At 34.2% G+C, this 18762-nt stretch overlaps 1 long non-coding RNA gene across 5 annotated transcripts in view; it reads left to right on the plus strand.

Annotated features, from left to right (window-relative positions):
* Window positions 1–7044: 7044 nt before the first annotated feature.
* The window catches only part of LOC149076118 (uncharacterized), a 205548-nt gene continuing 193830 nt past the window's right edge, over window positions 7045–18762 (plus strand). For 2 of the 5 annotated variants that reach the window (XR_016194034.1, XR_016194032.1), the window contains exon 1: window positions 7049–7382. This is a non-coding gene — a long non-coding RNA (uncharacterized LOC149076118). Of the gene's footprint in view, window positions 7383–18762 lie in introns of all 5 variants that reach the window. The other 3 variants (XR_016194031.1, XR_016194033.1, XR_016194035.1) reach the window with 3 other exon arrangements.

Below are 18762 nucleotides of genomic sequence, written 5' to 3' on the forward strand. Positions count from 1 at the left end.
TTCATCAAATTTGATTAAAGTTGAATTGAACTGTTCATCACTGGAAAATTGAACTAAAATTAAAAATTAAGCATTAAATTCTCGGGAGAAAATTATTTTAAAAAAATTAATGAGACCAATAATTCCAACATTAATCTTGTCAAGAGAATTAATGCTCATAAAATTTTTCCAAAACACGGAAAAACGCAATTAAATCGACTGTTGATGATTTCAGTGGCAATTTTAAATTTGATGGGATGTTTTGGAAGACTAGTGCCAAAATGGATTGTTTCTACTTCAACAACAGTTGTCATATTCTAGGAGCATCCTCTCCCTACAACAGTGAAACCTCGATACAACGATACTCTGCGGACCAAGAAAAAATATCGTTGTAGTGAGGTTATCGTTGTATCGAGAGGTATCATTATCACCTGTCACTACGAAGTTTATGCTGCTGTTTGCATCTCTTCTTAATTAGCGTTGCTAGTGCCACCATAAAGCCCATTTATTATCCACAACAAAAATTTTTTTATTCATTGGTTGATTAGCAAAACTCAGTTTCTACATACTGCAAAAGTGATTTACCGCAAACCACTGCTGTCACCTCACAGAAATACATAGAAAGTATCTTCACGGTAACTTCATAAACATTTTCGGAGGAAAGATGATGTAAAAAATACCGATGCCATTAAACATCCTCGAAAAAAACAAAAATTGGTAAAGGATATAAAAAAACACGTTATAGAGAGGTTTGAGGTTTCACTATTATTTGGGAGAGAATTATCCTTCAAAATATTTTCTTACAGTTTCCAGAGAAGGCAGTAGTATGAAGATTGAAACCAAAAAAAAAAAAAAAAATCGAAATCAGTGACGAACAAAATATAAACCACTTTTCTTAAAAATCCTAATTTGCGAGAGAAAAAAATGAGTAACTTTTGAGCATTTTGGATTGGTTCCAGGAGGTGGCCTTCATATCTTTGTCTATTTCTGTATTTGTTAATATTTAAAAAATATATTGTGAAATGAATATAACACAAATTTTTATAGCATTAATTGATATTCTAGGAGTACACAGAGAACAAAACTTTTGAGAGAGGCTGTCTGATTGGAAAATGGGAGCACAGAGAGTAGCCTATATCTTCTCCAGTGAAATACAGTACGCCTAATCTCTCATGTTTCTCTCATTTATATGGCAATTTTCTGCACTCCCGGTCAAAGATATACAGGGTGTCCTGTAAATGGCGCAGCCTTTGTCTCATCAACCGTCCGTCGTAGAGGTATGATTCTAATTTAAAAAATGTTCCACAGGGTTCAAAAATTACCCTGCACCAGTTTTGACAGTGAAAATACAATGTGTAACAAAGTAAAAAAAAAATCTAAATTTTTATACGGTTCCCCTGTGCTCTAACTCCCAGTGAAAAAATTGTTGCCCTGTCTCTCCTGATGCCAAAAGAAAAAATTTTCCATGTTTCCAAGTGCAATATTCACAAAGATATTTGAATTTGAAAAATGGAGTAAATTTGGGAAAGAACACAAGAGTTAAATGCGGGTAAAACGGATTTTCTCTCCACATTTAAGATGATGAGATAAAGGCCGTTCTAGCGGTCTTTATCTCATCAGAAAACAAAACACCCTGTATAAAGATGTACTATATCAAGATATGAAAATAATACTATTCACTTATACGCCTCTCTTATTTATTCGTCTTTTTTTTTTCGTTCCCTTGCACCAACACATATATAAGTGGAAGATCAATGTATGTGAAAGAAAAACAAATCATACCAATGGTTATTTTCAGGGGACAAATAACAAAAAATTAAATTAAAACTCATTTTGAAAAACCGTGTCCAAATACATGACCTGATCCATTCCATATAAAAAAAGTTCTGCCGTGATAGATTTTTTTTCCTATTTATATTCCAAAAGAACTTTTATCAAGATTTTCTCTTAAGTATACACCTGAAGTATTTATACTTAGAATAAAGAACACTCAGGAATATGAGAAGAAGGAAGAACATCAACACTCATTGTACAGAAAACAATTTCCCTCTAGTTCAAATTAAAGTAAAAGGTTTGAAAGAAATTAAAAATATGTTGCTTCAGCACTGTTCATTTATGAATTCAAAATAACTTAATTAATAACTTAAATTCTATTGTTAAATTTCATAAGTTTTATACATTTCATTCATGTTAAGTCAATTTCATCTATTTCATTAGTTGTCAAAATTAAAACTGGTTTTTTTCTTAATGGAGATTTTTTTGTGACGTGAATATATATAATTTGTGCTTCTGTTCTGTTCTATATTTTTCAATGGATTTGAATTATTGATTGTCAATTGCTTACTTTCAAATTTCCAGTGAGAGCTATGACTGTAGATCGAAGAGAATTTCATGCAATAAAAATGTGTTTGTCGTGATGGAGTGTAGCTTATACTAATTTTCTTCGAATAATAGTAGCCTAATTAAAGACATTTGTTCATGGAAATAATTGCCGTTAAAAACTTTATTTGAGTTAATCAACTCGATCAATCCGATTAAAAATTGTGTGAAAAATTTGTAATTAGCTTGATTTGTTTGACGGAACAGTTGTATCGTTAATTAAATTATGTATCTATGCACAGTAGGCCCTATAACATTTTAGATTAGAGACTGTATTTAAAAATATGTATTTCAATCAATAATTTTTTTTATTCTTCGGCATGGTGATATACAAGTCGATTCAACGAATAATGGTGATTTCAGTTTAAAATTGAGTTTCATGGGAGTTTTAGAAAGATAAGATCAAAATTAATGGTCTTCACTGTAATTTTTACCTTTCAAACAGTAATTTGAACAGTAATTTTTCGTATAATCTTGGAAGAGCTCCTTTCCTCACAAGTACTATTTGGAAGGAGTTTCTAGGAAAACAAGCAATATTATAATCGAAAATAGTTTCGAAATCTGTGACACACTAAAATAACCGAAACACAAAAAATCCAAATAAGATCCAAGTGATCCAAGATCCAATTCTAGGTTTGTCAAAATATGTTTAGCATATCAAATTGCTTCAAGCGAGCAGTCTTAATTATTCCTATATTTGTTCACATCTGCTGAATAGATGTGTGAAATGGATAAAATATATTTTTATAGTATCAATAAATACTATATGTAGTTGCGGAAAATATTCCATAAAAAATTCTATATTAATCGATTATAAAATTTTTTTTACCAGTTAAAAATTTCAATCGATTCCCAGCCCTAATAGAAATTTATCAATACTATGATTTTTATCACCCATCAATTGTAAAAGTTGTGTAAGTTTTAGATTTACAATACGTCATAACTGCCTACGTAATCATTTAATTTTTTCAATCATGTAAAAATATTTATCGATGTCAAATGAATTCAAAAAGGAAGAAGGAAAAAAAATGTACCGTAATTTCTGGTAAATGAGCTGCTGTGATGTTTAAATGAATGATCCATATCCAGAAAAATGACCGGAAAAAAATATTCATAGAAACGCCGTGTATAAGCCCTCCGTATAAGCCGCACGTAATTTTATTCTAGAATAAACGCTATCACATTTGAATAGAACTAAATTCTCTACAAGAATTTTATAATACTGTATAACTGATTAAATATCAACCTGAAATAAAATAAAAAATTTACTGTATATGAAGAAATGTTCATAAAAATTCCTTTAAATCCCTTGAAGTCAGAATATGAGGAAAAAAAATTACTGTTCACAATATAATTTTCCAGGTTTTCAAAATCGTCTTAATTAGACGAACGGAAAAACTTTCGTTTTTAAATAGGCCTATTCTATAGCTAAAATTTAAATTGTCCTTTTTTTTCAAATCCGGAATTTAAAAAATATTTGAAATTAACTTGTTCGAAATCAAACTACTGAACTAACTGCTACTAACATAGGCTCTACCCACTGAGTAGCGAATATAATAAAAATAAAGGAAAATTTACTACAATTTCTGCGAAAGGTCTCTGTCATAAGCAAGCGCAGCAGAGAAAAAAATGGTAAATTTTTTCTGCATCGGAACTTTTTCCTTAGGCCGGGATTACAGTATGAAGTTTTAAAAAAGTTATTTTATCAAACTTGAAAAATGCCCTCAATAAACGTATTCGAGCGAATTTAGCCGATAGGCCTAGTGGTTTTTTTTTTTTTTTTTTTTAAAGTTTTGCAAAGATCTTTTATCAAACTTTTATAGTGTAATCTCTCGGCCTTACCCACTAGTTCATTCTATTACGGGGCCGCATTTCCTAAGATCCAGTTCTCTGAGGAACGAAGGACAACCTTCTCAGGCGGAGATTACACTATAAAAGTTTTATAAAATGTTCTCTTATAAAACTTGAAAATTGCACCCAATAAGCGTATCAGAAACATTCGAGCCAATAGGTTAATTGGTTAGTTCAAGTTTTGTAAAAGATCTCATCAAATTTTTATATAACTTTTATGCGTTTATTGGTTGCATTTTTTAAGTTTTATGAAGTAATTTTCGTAAAATTTCAATGGTGAAATCCTGACCTCAGAGAGATTTCATTGTAATTGACAACCAGAATCTTAATTCCATAAGCCGATGTTCTGCTTAACTTGCATTTGAAATTTTTTTAGGCCTTAATTGGCAATTCACTTGCATTTGACAGTGTTTTCCGATAATTGGCGGTACCCCGCATGGATCTCCCCTTTCCGCACTTTTATTAAGGAAATGTGGTCATCGTAAGCTTTTTTATCGTGTTGATCGTATTTCTTTCAAATCAAGCATAACTCCGTTCTATCGCCATGGGCAATTCACTACCGAGTGAGTTGTGTCGGAAGTGTGTGTACCTAACAGTTTGAGTGCGTTTATAGTGTTGCATCTATTTTTCAGTGCTGTTATTTATGTTTCAGAAGTGAACAGAAGTGAAGTGAGTGAAGAGTAATGATTGAATATTTGTACCATTGTAGGCGTGTTGCTTACTGTGGCGAGACTTTTTAACGGGGAGATCGGCTCGAATTCGCGCCACGAAGTTGGAAACCAAAAAAGAGCCACCTTCAGCCAACCACCACTTTGGCGACGGAGGAGTTCGAATCCGGATCCTGTCAAAGCGAGCCCGTCACTATGCACTCAACCACCACACAGCGGCTGTTGTTTGCATTGGCACGTTTCTACCGGAACACCTTCCACGGGCCGCAGGTTGCGCACCTTTGATCTATGCCATAGATTAGGGGGGGGGGGGTCTTACACCCGTGGCCTACGTTACCCCAACAACGATATTTCAGTGGCCCGCTAAGACACTGAGTAATTGAAAATGTAACTAATAATAACTAAAACAGTTTCAGATAGTGGATTATATAGCATTCCACCATCTGACAAACAAATGGAATGCCATTGAATGCAAAAAGTTGAAGGCCCCTAAATCACACATGCTCAACCCATAGCCCGAGGGCCATATGTGGCCCTATGGCCCTCGGAATCATCTGATGTGGCCATGGCCCCCACAAGGGTGGGGCTAACAGGGCCCGGGACAATTACTATAATTTTTTGTTTTTTCATGCTATAAATTCACTATAGAAGGGCCCGTGAAAAGTATGGCCTAGGGGCCTGGCTCAAGGATGTGGCTAGCGACCTCAATCTTAATTTTGTAAAAATGAACTAAGTAGTACATAACTAGATTCTTTAAGTGACTCGGGCACATTTACAAATCAATTAAGTTGCCTGAGGCACTGTTCTAGATCATTTAAGTGATTCGGGCATATTCTTACCTCACTTAAGTAACCCACGGCACATTCCCAGACCCACTTAATTCATTCGCAACACATTCTGAGTCCACTTAAGTGACCCCGTGGCTCATTCACAGATCCCTTACGTAACCCGAGACACGTTTTCAAACCAAGTGGCCCGCACTCTTCAGAAGGTTGAGCATCCTTTCCCTAATACGAATCTTGAAGGACAAATGATTATTAATAGTTATTAATCTTCCTTGATTTGGAATTCAGTTCGTTATTTACAACCCTATCCGTACTGATTTAGAATCCCTACCCCCCAAGTGAATAAATCTCACTGTACTAACTACGGCTTCGAACCAAAATCAGGAGTGAGTCGTCTAGCACAGTGGTTCTCAACCTTTGAAAACCCATTGCCCGGTAATTTTTCACTTTTTTTTTGGCCCGGCCATACACGCGACTAACAAAAAAAATTAAACTGCGAGTCACTCATACCCGGTGTGACTAGTGTCAGGGTCCGGTACCGGGCCGCGGCCCGGCGGATGAGGAAACTCTGTTCTAGCACCACTTCAAGATTCCAAGTCAATACGCCTAAAAAAAAATAATAATAAAAGATGCATTTAAATCTCTCTCTCTCTATAAAACCTCTCTAAACCATACTAAAACCTCTTGTAATTTTTTAAGCCACCTGGTTAACGCCGTATTAATCACGCATCAACACCCACCTAGTTAGTAAAAGCATAACGGGGGTGGGGGGGGGTTGATTCAATCGCTCATACTCGTGCTCTTTTTCATAGTAAATATTCACGCAATACGCTATAACAAATTACGATCTACTCGATAACCTGCAGAGGCACACACACACAAATAATTCACAGAAAACTGCATATACATTTTTATGAATAGCACGACTATTTTTAGGGCTTTTTTTATATATATTCATGAATACGTCGTGTAAATTGGAAGTTACAACTCACTGACTTCTAATAACTTCAAAGAATAAAATTCTTATTCACTGCACAGGAGGAAAAAATTTTTTTTTCTTATGTATGGGCTCGCCATGGGGATCTTCTGTATACCACTACTTCTTTAGGTTGCCTTTCTCTCGCCCCAGTGATCCTTTTTTTTCCATATATTTATATACATACACACATTTTACGCCCAGGGGGGCCTCCGGGCCAAGAAAGAGAGAGAGAGAGGAGGAAGTCTTAAACTTTTCTTACGTGTGACTTTTATATATTTTTTCTTTCATTATTATTATTTTGGCAAGTCTCGGAACCAGCTGACTTATAGGAAAAGACTAAAAAGCGTGTGTAGAGTGCTGTGAGAGAGGAGAGTGAGAGAAGGGCCCCCCTCTTACCTCTCCTCAGTGATGCGCGAGAGGGTACCGTTAGGCCTAACGGAGGGGACCCTTCACCATCGGAGGAGCCTCGACTCAAAGCAAACGGCGAACCGCTGCCGTCGATGGAATGGCGGCCGCCGTTCCTGCCGTGGATATACAGCATCCGAGTGACGGATCGTATTTCTGTGTGTGACGGAATCATTATCCGTCGAAGAAAAAATTATCTCCGATTCTGTTCATTATTGTGTGCGAGGATATCCAAAGAAAATGATCCCGACGGAAGATGTGAGCCGGAAAAAAAAAAAATGTTTTAATTATTTTTCTTCAATGTATTTCAATGTGGATTAGGCTTAACCCCGAAAGGTGAGTGATGTTACATCTCCGTTTATTTATATTTCATTCCGTTTTACGATTTTTATTCTCTCCACGATGATTTACATTGGCCATTTACTGGATGAGGATATTTTAAAAATGTTTTTTTGGGTGAATTTTATAATTCGTGTCAGGTATTTTGTTGTGGATTTAAATTTATTCTAAATTTCGTCAGCTGCGGTGGGAGCTAAAGGGTTCATGCACCCAAGGTATTATGCAATCATATAAACTTCCTGTCTGGCTTTAGGTCAAGGTTGGCGAAGTAGGCGCGAAGAAATTCCTCCGTTTCGCTCCAGTTTTGTATTTTAAAACCGATTCCAATACATCGGTTGGCTGTCAAATATTTCAAATCGATGTTTGATTCTTTTTTTCGAGGAAGAAAAAAAATATTTAGACAAAAAATGTTTTCGATTTCTTTGAAAACTTTAATGCCGTGACGATTTTTTTCACCCCGAAACGTTTTTCTCCATTCCATTCATTTATTTATATAAGAGAAATATTTATTTTAATTACTTCAAAAGAAATTTATAAAATTTAAAACTTGATAAAAATCAATGTGTTTTTGATTTGATAAATTTCATTGCTGATAAGTTACTGGAATAATAACGTTATGAAATTTTTATCAAAATGATAATTTGAATTCCCTTATTTTGGAAAATATTTAAAAGAAACAAGTTCAGATCTTATAAAAAATTAATCTTGTTTATTTAAATCTTGTAACCAGCTATCGCTTTATAAACACGTATGATTCAGATTGTTATGCCAAATACGAAATCAGAATGATAAATTTTATTGAAAAATATATTTTACAGTAATAGTAATTTTAGTGTTTATTTACATTTTCACTCTAAAATAAGTACACACAGTATCTTTATAACTTAAAGCTAAAATTCCGAGCGTTATTTTCTACTGTAAAATGCTATCAAATGAAAATTGTGTATTAACGAGTTTTCACATTTATTACTTTATTTAAAACAGATTTTTAAAAAAGTTCACAAAATCAAACAAACTGGAATTATAAAATAATAACATACGCCAAATAAGATGAAGTAAAAAGATAAAATTTAAAGCATCAAAAGCAATGCTTATGTTTTTTTACTACAAATACATAATACTTGCATAGTTTGTTATGAACGCAAAATTTCTGTAGCAGTTTATAGTAACCGACTTTATCAGTTGTTTTCAGTTATCCTTTTATAATTCTGCAGTAATTGGCTGTTATCTAATGTGATTCTACTGATATTTGGTATACATGCAGATAAATAAATGAAACTGCTATTACTAACTGTGTTTTGACAAAATTGAGTTGTGGAAGTTTAACAGTGGGAACCTGTACACACGATTCATATTATTAGGCTACTGATTGCCATTGGTATAAATAATAAAGTAACGTAATCTTCTTTAATCGAAATTAATATTTGAGCATTTTATATGGAGGGTACAGATAAAATTAAAGCTGTACTCACTGTGTGTTAACAACAATCGATAATAAACAAAACTCAATTCTGTTGGTAGCGTTGATAAATCAAAAACATATTCAATTACCATCTGAAAAAATACTTGCTATAACTATGACAATAATCGACTTGCTATACAATGATAGTTGTGACTTTCGTCTCAAGTTAATTGTTTGTAAATAATGTAATAAACATAATAAAACTTCATAGATTACAATGTTTGTGTTATGGCTTGGGTATGGAGTGCTTGGCTATAAGCTATGAAACGTTGGTCATTGCTATTGATATTGCTGTTGGCAATCTTATTGCATTGGCCAGATAATTTTTTATCTCTGATAGAGTTATACGTATAGACATCACGTGCTCCTGGCAGTGTATTTGCGTATGTATTTGTAAACAAACACCGTCTATATATTTTAAGAACATCGTACCAGTTATAAGCATTTCAGTTTTTCTATATAAATTTTCCTTATTTTCTGATACTCAAGTTCTAAATACACAAAAACACATAAAAGTTCAAACTTGACATCTACATTTAGTAATAGAAAATAATTTTGATCCCATATGTTGTTATCACTGTCAATATACACTTATCAAGAAGTGAAAATTTTTTCTGCGATCGTTCTAAGATCCACGTAAATATATAGCAACAACGTTATAGTGATAACTGATAATAAGCTCATATTAAAGAGGAGAAATATTTAGAATTGCAAATTGCGCCATGTGTTATTAATAAGGAGATAGACGTTGTTGTTATTTGAAAAATCTCAGCTTATTTTTCTACAATTTCTATAACAGACTGTTTCTGTTGTTTCTTTTTACCAGCAGTAAGCACAGGTACATAAACTCTCTTATGTAAAACTCGTCTTGACGGACACACCCTCAAATCCAATCACCCCTGTTTTACGGTTCAGTAATAATTTTTCTGTGCATAATAAAGGTATGCTTTTTAAACCCCTGATTAACGGTCACTTCTCTTTTACGGACGAATATTTTTGTCCCACTGGTGTCCGCAAAAGAGAGGTTCTACTGTATATGAATAAACAGGCATCTTATATTTAATGCTTTCAATAGAGTCCTGGTTGTGCTTAATATCAGAATTGACTAATTGGGGGGGGGGGGGAGAAAGAAGATAGTAGTAGGTCTGGATTAAATTCAATTGCATTATATCCGAATGTCTAACGAAAAAAACCTCGAAAAATTTACAAGAGAATTTGTAAAATAGCTGTTAAAAACACCCAAACAAAAATTAATTAGATATAACGAGAAGATAAAACGAAATTGTTACATCGGGTTATTTTCACGCTCGTGCAGGGCTAGACCCAGGATAGAGGTGACGTGACGAGGCAGTCGCTTCAGTGCGTAAATTTTTTTTTTTTTTTTTTTTTTTGGGGGGGGGGAGCATTACTGCTGTTATTAATTACCATTTTTCATTAATTTAATGGGACACAATTACTAAACCGCACATGGACCGCGTAAACATTCCTCAGAGGAACGTCTAACGAATTAGTGCATGTCAGAATGGGCTGTGAATGTGTCTAGAGTGTAGTTCGTAAGAAGTGCTGCCGAAATTTAGGAGCAAAAAATTTGGCAGGCTATTTTGCTTGTAAAATTATGCGTGAATTTCAAATGTTTCAAGCCTGATTGCTCACTATTTTTTTAGTAAATACTTATTTACTTATTTATTTGCAACATCTCAATGAGGCTGTCGGCTCGCATTCATGCCTAAAAATTCCAAGCCCTAAAATTTCCAAAGTGAAGGAAGCAAAATATTGTAGCTTAATACTAATCAAAATGGGGATATTTGGCACCAAGATTAAAACAACGGAGTACATGCCATAGGCTTTAATTCAGGTGTGTGTGTGTGCAAAACCGTATTTTAAACATCAGTCTTAACCCGTTTATGTCGGCACCTTGATGCACTTTGAATTCCATTTCGATATTGGGATATTTTGTTGAAATTGCATCAACAAACAATATTCCAAGAGATTTTTGTAATGCATCAATAGGAAGTATGACACTGGACGACAAATGTCCTCAATGAGGACAGCAAAATATGACGTCATATTTGGAAAAAAAATTGAAGTGAAACGAAATTGAATTGCGTTAGTTATTCACATTAAACTCTAATCTAAATAATTAATTACAAAAGAATCACTTGCATGAAAATAACAGTATAATGTCGATAATATAAGGTGGAAAACAAAAATACCCACCCTAGAGAATAAAATATACTAACTTCCAGAGTTCATTTCTAAACCAAAAATGGCTTCTCGAGAATTTTTTCGATGCCAATCTCTGAGTAGGGTTACCATCTACACGTGCTTTAAAATATACAACATCTACATACATAGCCGCAAGGCTAAAATATTATACAAAGTCAAATCTTCGCTGTATTCAAATGAGTACAGGGAGTGCAACTGAAACTGCTCGCTTTTGTGTCATATTAGTATCATTCACCAATTTTAGTTGTAAATGGCGTTGCAAAAAGATTCCGAAAATACGTTCGTTTTTCTTCTGCCAGTTGGACAGAGCTCTAGCCAGTTAAATAATCACAGAAATATTTTTCTTTTTTTTTACATAGTGACTTCCTGTATATGAAAGCTAAAATACGTGCAAACTACGGCATGTATATTCAACAGATAATGGTGAATTAAACAAGGTTTATATTAGAATGAATTATTGATTCAACCAAACACGGTAAATAAGGAAATGAAAGTTAAAATTTTTATCAAAAAGTAATTTATTGAAGTATTTCTGAATAGTTTCATTAATCTATCGACCCCTTATTTTACCAAATATTTGAGCAATTTTCCCAAATGCAAGAATTAATAAAAAGTTCTATAATGACTCGACCTTGATTCACTCAGCGTGAGTGAAAATCCTTTAAAAAAAAAGAAGAGGTGTGCGTGTGCCAGATGGATAATACTCACAAAGAAAATTACAGGCCGTACTACACTCTTGGTACGAGAAAAGAGTAGGAAAAAAACGGTAGAATTAATTTATGTTGTATGAACTGAGGCAGCACCGTTCCTAGTGACCAATAACGATTTAATCATTAAACTATCCATCATTTAATTTACTGTTGTTCCGCACTATCTCATCTATGGTATCTAGAGTGAATTGCGGCACGGAATTCCGTTGTAAATTTTGTTTGTCTTGATGTGTTTTATCACCTTCTCTTCTTCTTTTCCGATGAAATTATATGACGATTGCTCGGTGTATAGGGTTATTATTACCGATCTGATTTAATGATGTATTGCAAATCCGTATTTACTATATCAATAGGGTGTGGATAAAAATACATACTCTGAATACCATTGTCGTATGTTGGGGTCGGCAAAATGATACTTGCCTCAGGAAGCAAAATGTCTAACAATGGCGTTGGGCACGTGAATAGAGTATGAAAAAGAACAAAATTACACCTTGTGTTAGCGAAAAATATCGTTATAGCGAAAAATTCTAATAATATAATTACATCGTCACCGTCAAACCAAAAGATACCGAGGCCACATCGCCATATGGCAATATCGGCTCATTGTCCTCACGGACTGGATACCTCTGGCAATTTATTCATAAAAAAAGCATACATTACAAAATATGCATTACAATCATAACAATCATATAATTACACCAGTCAGCTATGAGTGACTTATCTCTTTTTTCTCCCATTTACTCATTTTCTTGCCATTCTATACAGTGATATAGGAAAGATTTTTTTCCTTTCTTTTTTTTTAACACAATTGAATTCAACAGAATATTTTATTAGAAAAATGCAGAACAAAGACTATTATGCACAGTGACTTTATTGTGTTATTTCTTGTTCTGCGTCACTAGCGTATAATTTTGAGTTTTGCCTTGTTTAATGTCCTGCAAAGTATTAAGGATTTTTTTTTTTTTCGATATTTATGAATTAGAGCCCTTTTCCCTGAAGATTTTTTCTTTTCACACCTATATTGTTTTGTTTTTCACAGTTGTTATTATTTCAAAATAAGTTCGGTTCAAAATGCAGAAATATGCTGAATTTATAAAAAATCGGTTCATGAAGGAATGTCCAGTTCATAAGCTGAAGGAAAAACCACCTCTTATTTAATTTATGTGTTTACTCAATACGTAGCAATATCTTTCCATTCATAAAAAAACAGCATCTTCTCGGGATTTTCATTTGAAAAAAATAAACACTATTACATTCTATTTCATAAATACCCTCAACTTGTTTGTTGATAAGTTCAATTTGCGGTACGAAACATCTGAGATTACTCACTAAAAAATCTCCTCTTCTAATTTAATTCCTAAAGGCATTTTTATCCCTGAGATTCACCAAGTTTCTTCATTCAAATAAATTTTTTGTGGTACCTTACTAATAACAAGAGGCCCTGAAGTTTAGGAACTAAAAATGGTCAAAATAGGCAAGCAAAAAGGCACCTAAAATGTTTAAAATAGTCACTAAAAAGGCATTTATAATTAATGGAAGAAAGGGAAAATAACTAACAGCTGAGATAATAAAGCTCTGCAATCCTGCTAAAAAAATTAATAGCATTCAATCTGTCTACTGTTTTGATAATAGTTTAACTTCGATAATAACGTAGTTATTATGAACTGATTTCATGTCAAAAAGTATTTGTGGTTCTCCGGGATTAGGTCGACTGAGACGATGTGGCCGCACCTGTTACACACCTCTGAAGGCAGCTATGGCCCATTTAATCGATTACCGAATATGTATCTGAATAAATAACCATGGTTGTTAGCTGTGAATTTATGGTATGAAAAAATGAAAATAAAATCAAAACAACATGAGCCTCAGGGTCGGAGTCCTGACAGCTCCTACCCCCCCCCCCACCCCCGTGTGAGAAACTCCTAATTTTTCTCATACATAGGCTGCATTCGTCTGAAACAAAAACCTTCATGTCTAACACCATTTGGTCAAAGCAAAGTTAATGCATGGCAATATCAAGTTTTCTATCTCTCAAGCACTTACACCGATTCGCGTCGAAATGGGGATGGAAGGAGGAGGGAGAGCAATTATTGGTATCAATTAAGAGAAAGAGACAGGGAAATTTGAAAAATAGCAGTATTTCTGAGGTTCTCGATGATCAAAATATCAAAGTTATACAGATTATGACCTCTGAAATTAATGAAAACACTTGCAACAATGTTGAAATAGGCATTTATAGCTGGGAAAACTCAAAAAAGCAGTTTTTACGAAATTTTTTGAAAATAAGCAAAAAAAGGGTATTTATGGCATTTTGAGCTTCCGGGCTCTAATAATAACGCTCAAAAGTTTACTTTGTCTTCTTTTACAGAAATCATTTCTCTGTTCAAATGATTTTTGGAGTCACAATCTGCTGCAAAATGAAGGATATCCAACATGGTATGAGGCTCACTTTTTTCAGCAACGTTTCTATGGGACAACGTATGATTTTAGATGTCTTGGGAGGGTTTTTATATAAGAGGGTTACACTTTCTCCCCGTTTTCCCTTTGTTCGGGCAATTGGAATCCAATGAATATACGATAACTTCGTACCTACTTGAATTTTCTTTATCAACTGTAGCATGAAACTGAAGAAAGGGTGTAAAGTTTCTTAGTCATCACTTTCAGCTTCTATATATCAAAAAAATGAGTGTATAGAGAAATGAGAGAACAACAAAATTTCATAGATATAGTGTTAAAAACCATTCCAAAAGCTGAAGTTGTGCGTGGTGACCGCGTTCTTTCGTCAAATTCACAAATAAAAAATCAGTAAAGAAGTTTGTTGGGAAATTAACCGAAGTTAAAGCTCTTTGGAAAGCAAAATTTGGGAGAAGAATCGGTACTAGATTTACCTTTCAATGGCCCAACATTCAAGAGAAAGTATGTTAGAGGTAATGAAGTTCTGTCTTTTCCTTCACTTGTCGAAAAGTCTGGAAACATTCACACACACTTCCCTTCCCATTTTCCTCGTATAATTCCGATTAATATTTACCAGGAGGGAGGGTATTATAACATTGTGAGTTTCCTACATACTAAGGTTGTTAATTAGCCTTGTATATTAAAATGTTTGGGCTTCTTATGGTTCAAATGGTTTTTTCCCATTTGTTTATACTTTTTTCATTTATGATCATCATCTTGTGAATGATTTTAAAGCACTCAGATTCCACTTCCTTTGATGTGAGTATGGCACTTGGAATCCTTCGCCAACTAAAAATGAAATTATAATCTTGAGAAAGGAACACTGCAGAAAATTATTTTACCCTAAAAAGATCCGATTCAAAAAAATCTGCTGTCACATTTTCTAAGAAGTTTTGTTGACCAACGTAGGTGCTATGTTGAATTTGCACTTATTAAAAAAAAGTAGTTACACTTTTGGCGCGGTGCGCTTTACATTAAAAAAATTCTCATTAAAATTCATTAGAATCCCTCTGAACTAGAGTACCAGAAATTTTTTTTATTAAATAGGCCGTGGGTTTTTGAACTAGCTGCAAGAGGTAAAAATTAACTATTTAAAGTTATATTAGTCGCATCTTTATTACGGAAAATCACAATATTTAAAGTTATTTGACTTGACGAAATGAAAATAATTAAGTTCTTGAGTTAGCAAATATTAATTTTTCATATCCCGTGCACGTGACGTGAGCAAATGATAATTATGTGATTAGTGGGGGAAATAAACTCCAAATCTATTATAAATTAGTAATTTTACCATTAAAAGTTCCCGTGTGTGTTATTATTTTGTGATAATATGTTATTAATTTATTTTTGATCAAAGAGCAGGCTATTCTATACCATCAGGGTGAATTCACATCTACAGACACTCGCCGTGTCGTGTCAGATACAACAAAAATTCTTTAACATAAAACCAATGAACGTATTCATATCTATCGTATCGTGGCAGCGCAGTCGCGAACAGACATTTTTATGTTAAAGAATGTATGCCGTGTCAGACACGACTGGGTGAGTGTCTGTAGATGTGAATCCACCCTTATAACTTAAGGTTTCTTTCGATGTTAGTCTTCTTCGATATATCACAAATAGTAAATACTCTTATTCTTCATGATTTAAGTTTTCACCAGTACGTAAACAAAAGCACGTGGATATTGCACGTGTTAACAAGATTCGTCCGAAACCGGGTTGGACAAATCTCCGAAAATTTACATACCCGACCGGGCATGTAGTCAATAGTATATGGTATCACAACACATTTTGTTCGTTTTCAAGCTGCATACGGGTTTTAAGTGTTTAAATTTTTTGTTATGTTTTACATGCTCACGTCGAGCATTTGGTCGGAAAAAATACATGCTCTGTCGAAATTTTAACATGTCCCGAGCACGTCGAGAAATATATTTGATCAGCCCTGGTGCAAAACACCAAAAACATACACATGATTGGTTTTCCATAAACTCGTATGTGAAGCAAATGTTTCTCAGACTTAATTTATGTTTCATAATACGTGTTGTAGCCTACCATTTGATGGTTTATGTGTAATTTATTGCTTCATTGTCTGCATTGCTTTCCGATCTGTTAAACCATCGGTTTTCAAATTATAATATTTCAGTGAATATTTCATTTAGAAATGTGTAATTTTTTGTTGTTGGCATCAGTAGATACAGGGCAACGACTTGCTAATTGGTTTTTTGAGGAAAGGGTATAAAAAGTTAATTTTTTTTTACTTTAATGTCAACCGCTTATTTTTTTTTTTTTTTAATTACAACCCCTTGAAATATGAATGACGTATCTGAGATCTGCACATTATTTGGATAAGTTTTCTAATTAGAAGTATGCCTCTAGGATAAACGGTTCACCAGTCAGTAATTTGCAATGCGTGCTTTTAGCTATGCACCCTATACAAAATTTACTGTATATAAAATGTCTCAACATATTGTTATGAAAAAGGATTTGCATATTGAAGTATATAACTTTTTTGTACGCTTATGATATATGACTGTTGATGAGCGTAATGAGCAGAATGATCAGGAAACAGCTTTCTTTCAATGCCTCCACGTTATTTCTAAATGAGGCATAAGTTCTGTGATTAAATTAAAAAAAAAAAAGAACTGTTTGAAAGCATGTTAGAAAAGTATCGAAACGAGCATTTTGTAAAGTTTTTGAATTTTCTCTCTTTTACTCTAATGAATCGTGGACATTATTTTTATAATTGACAAAACTCATACAAGAAATCTTAAAAAATGTATTTCCGAATGCTTAAAAGAAGAATTCCGGAATTTAGTAGAAAAATTAAGCTAATTTACCAAAAAAAAGATTTAGAATTAATGAAAGTTATCTCATATTTATAATAAGAGAAATAATTTCAATGCAAATTCAAGAACTTTAACAGTCAAAACGCCCAACGAGGTGGATGAAAACAGATAAACGTTTGCAATAATTTGAGAATTTTTTAGACCAGTGTTTCTCAATCGGGGGTCATTTGTCCTCTTATGGTCCTGGAATATTCTAGGTGGGACACGGCAGAAAATCAAGAGGAAGGAGAGCCATGATAGTGCTTGGTGGGGGAGGGGGACACAGAGAGCTGTGGAAAAAATGCAGATGTGAAGAAATGATGCTTTTTCAAGTGAAAATATCATGAGAAAAAATGTCACCACTTTTTAGCAACACTGCCCTTATAACTAATGTCATCTTAACGCATATGACCAATCCAAGCATTGGCTATGGGTCAAATGGACAATGCCTCATGTCCCCAGGATACCTACTCAGCATCGTCTTAATTCATGGAATGCCTGGAGGCTAATTTCGTTACGAGCTGTTGCTGAGTTAAGAGGCTGTCTATTGTGCAGTCCCGATTATCCCAAAAAAGGAACATAATGTCTTTAGGAAAGCAAATGGCTGTTCTTTGCGGCTTAATGGTAGAGCACGCGCCCGGAAGAGCTCGAGAACCACAGATAGAAATGTGACTTTTCTTTCCAATTATCTACGCTTGGTATCTAGTCATCTGTACTTCGCAAGTATGGAAATTGTTGGGGGCTTGTATTTTGTGTTCTTTGAGGTAGGATATAGGCCCGTGCCTATAATACATAAAGCAGACAATTTCGGGGCCTGAAAATGGGCCTTGGGCACATGCTTCTTTTGCCCATGCGAGAAACGGGCCCTGGCTGGGAGTTAGTTACAATTTTCGATTTGGTAAATGTGTTGGCAGTTGTTTCTAGCCAGGTAGGGGAGCCCCAGAAAAATCACTTTGCTGTGATGATGTTAAGAACACCCTGGGCCTACATGATGAGATCTGGTACTGAGATAGTGCTAATATGTTGTCAAGAGTAAATGCACAAATATGTAAGCTGTTACTTACAGCTCCAGATCCTCTCTTTATGAGCCACATGATGTTGAGACGGCCTTTAGACTGACGTTACTTGTTGTTCATTATACATTATTCACTTTACAATTCAATAAGTACGAAGACTCTTGATCCTGAATGAGGATAAGAAGGGAGGGACCTGTATAAATCAGGTGGGGTGGGAGCACGTGAAGAAGATATTGCCCAAAGGGAGCCGCGCTATAACTTGATGGCCTTTGGGCTTAATGGAGTATTGAAATTTGATCCACCATGTCGAAAACGTTGAAGAACCCTGAACTAGAACTTACTGTTTAAAAAATATTTTTTTAACGAACATGAATATTCATTCCCCGGACAGGAATTGAATCTCGCATCTGATGGACGTCAAAATAGTATAATAGTAACTTGTCTACCCATAATCCATAGAAAGTGCTGTACTATATTCGTTTCACTTCAGTTTCTCTCGTAAAACTAAAATATTCAAATCTTAATAGAAGAACATTTTCTGAGAGAAATCCAGATTTGTTCAGGAGGAAATGAATTATTCTTGGAAGAAAAATAAAAATGACTCCTCACACTCTCATATATGGTGTCGTTTTTTCACCTGCGGAAGTCAGTGGAGTTATATAAGTATATTATCACTCAGATTAC

This window comes from Pholcus phalangioides, unplaced genomic scaffold (assembly GCF_987345545.1).
Source record: "Pholcus phalangioides strain wild (caught in Gottingen) unplaced genomic scaffold, Ppha-v1.0 ptg000015l_1, whole genome shotgun sequence".
NCBI lineage: Eukaryota > Metazoa > Arthropoda > Arachnida > Araneae > Pholcidae > Pholcus > Pholcus phalangioides.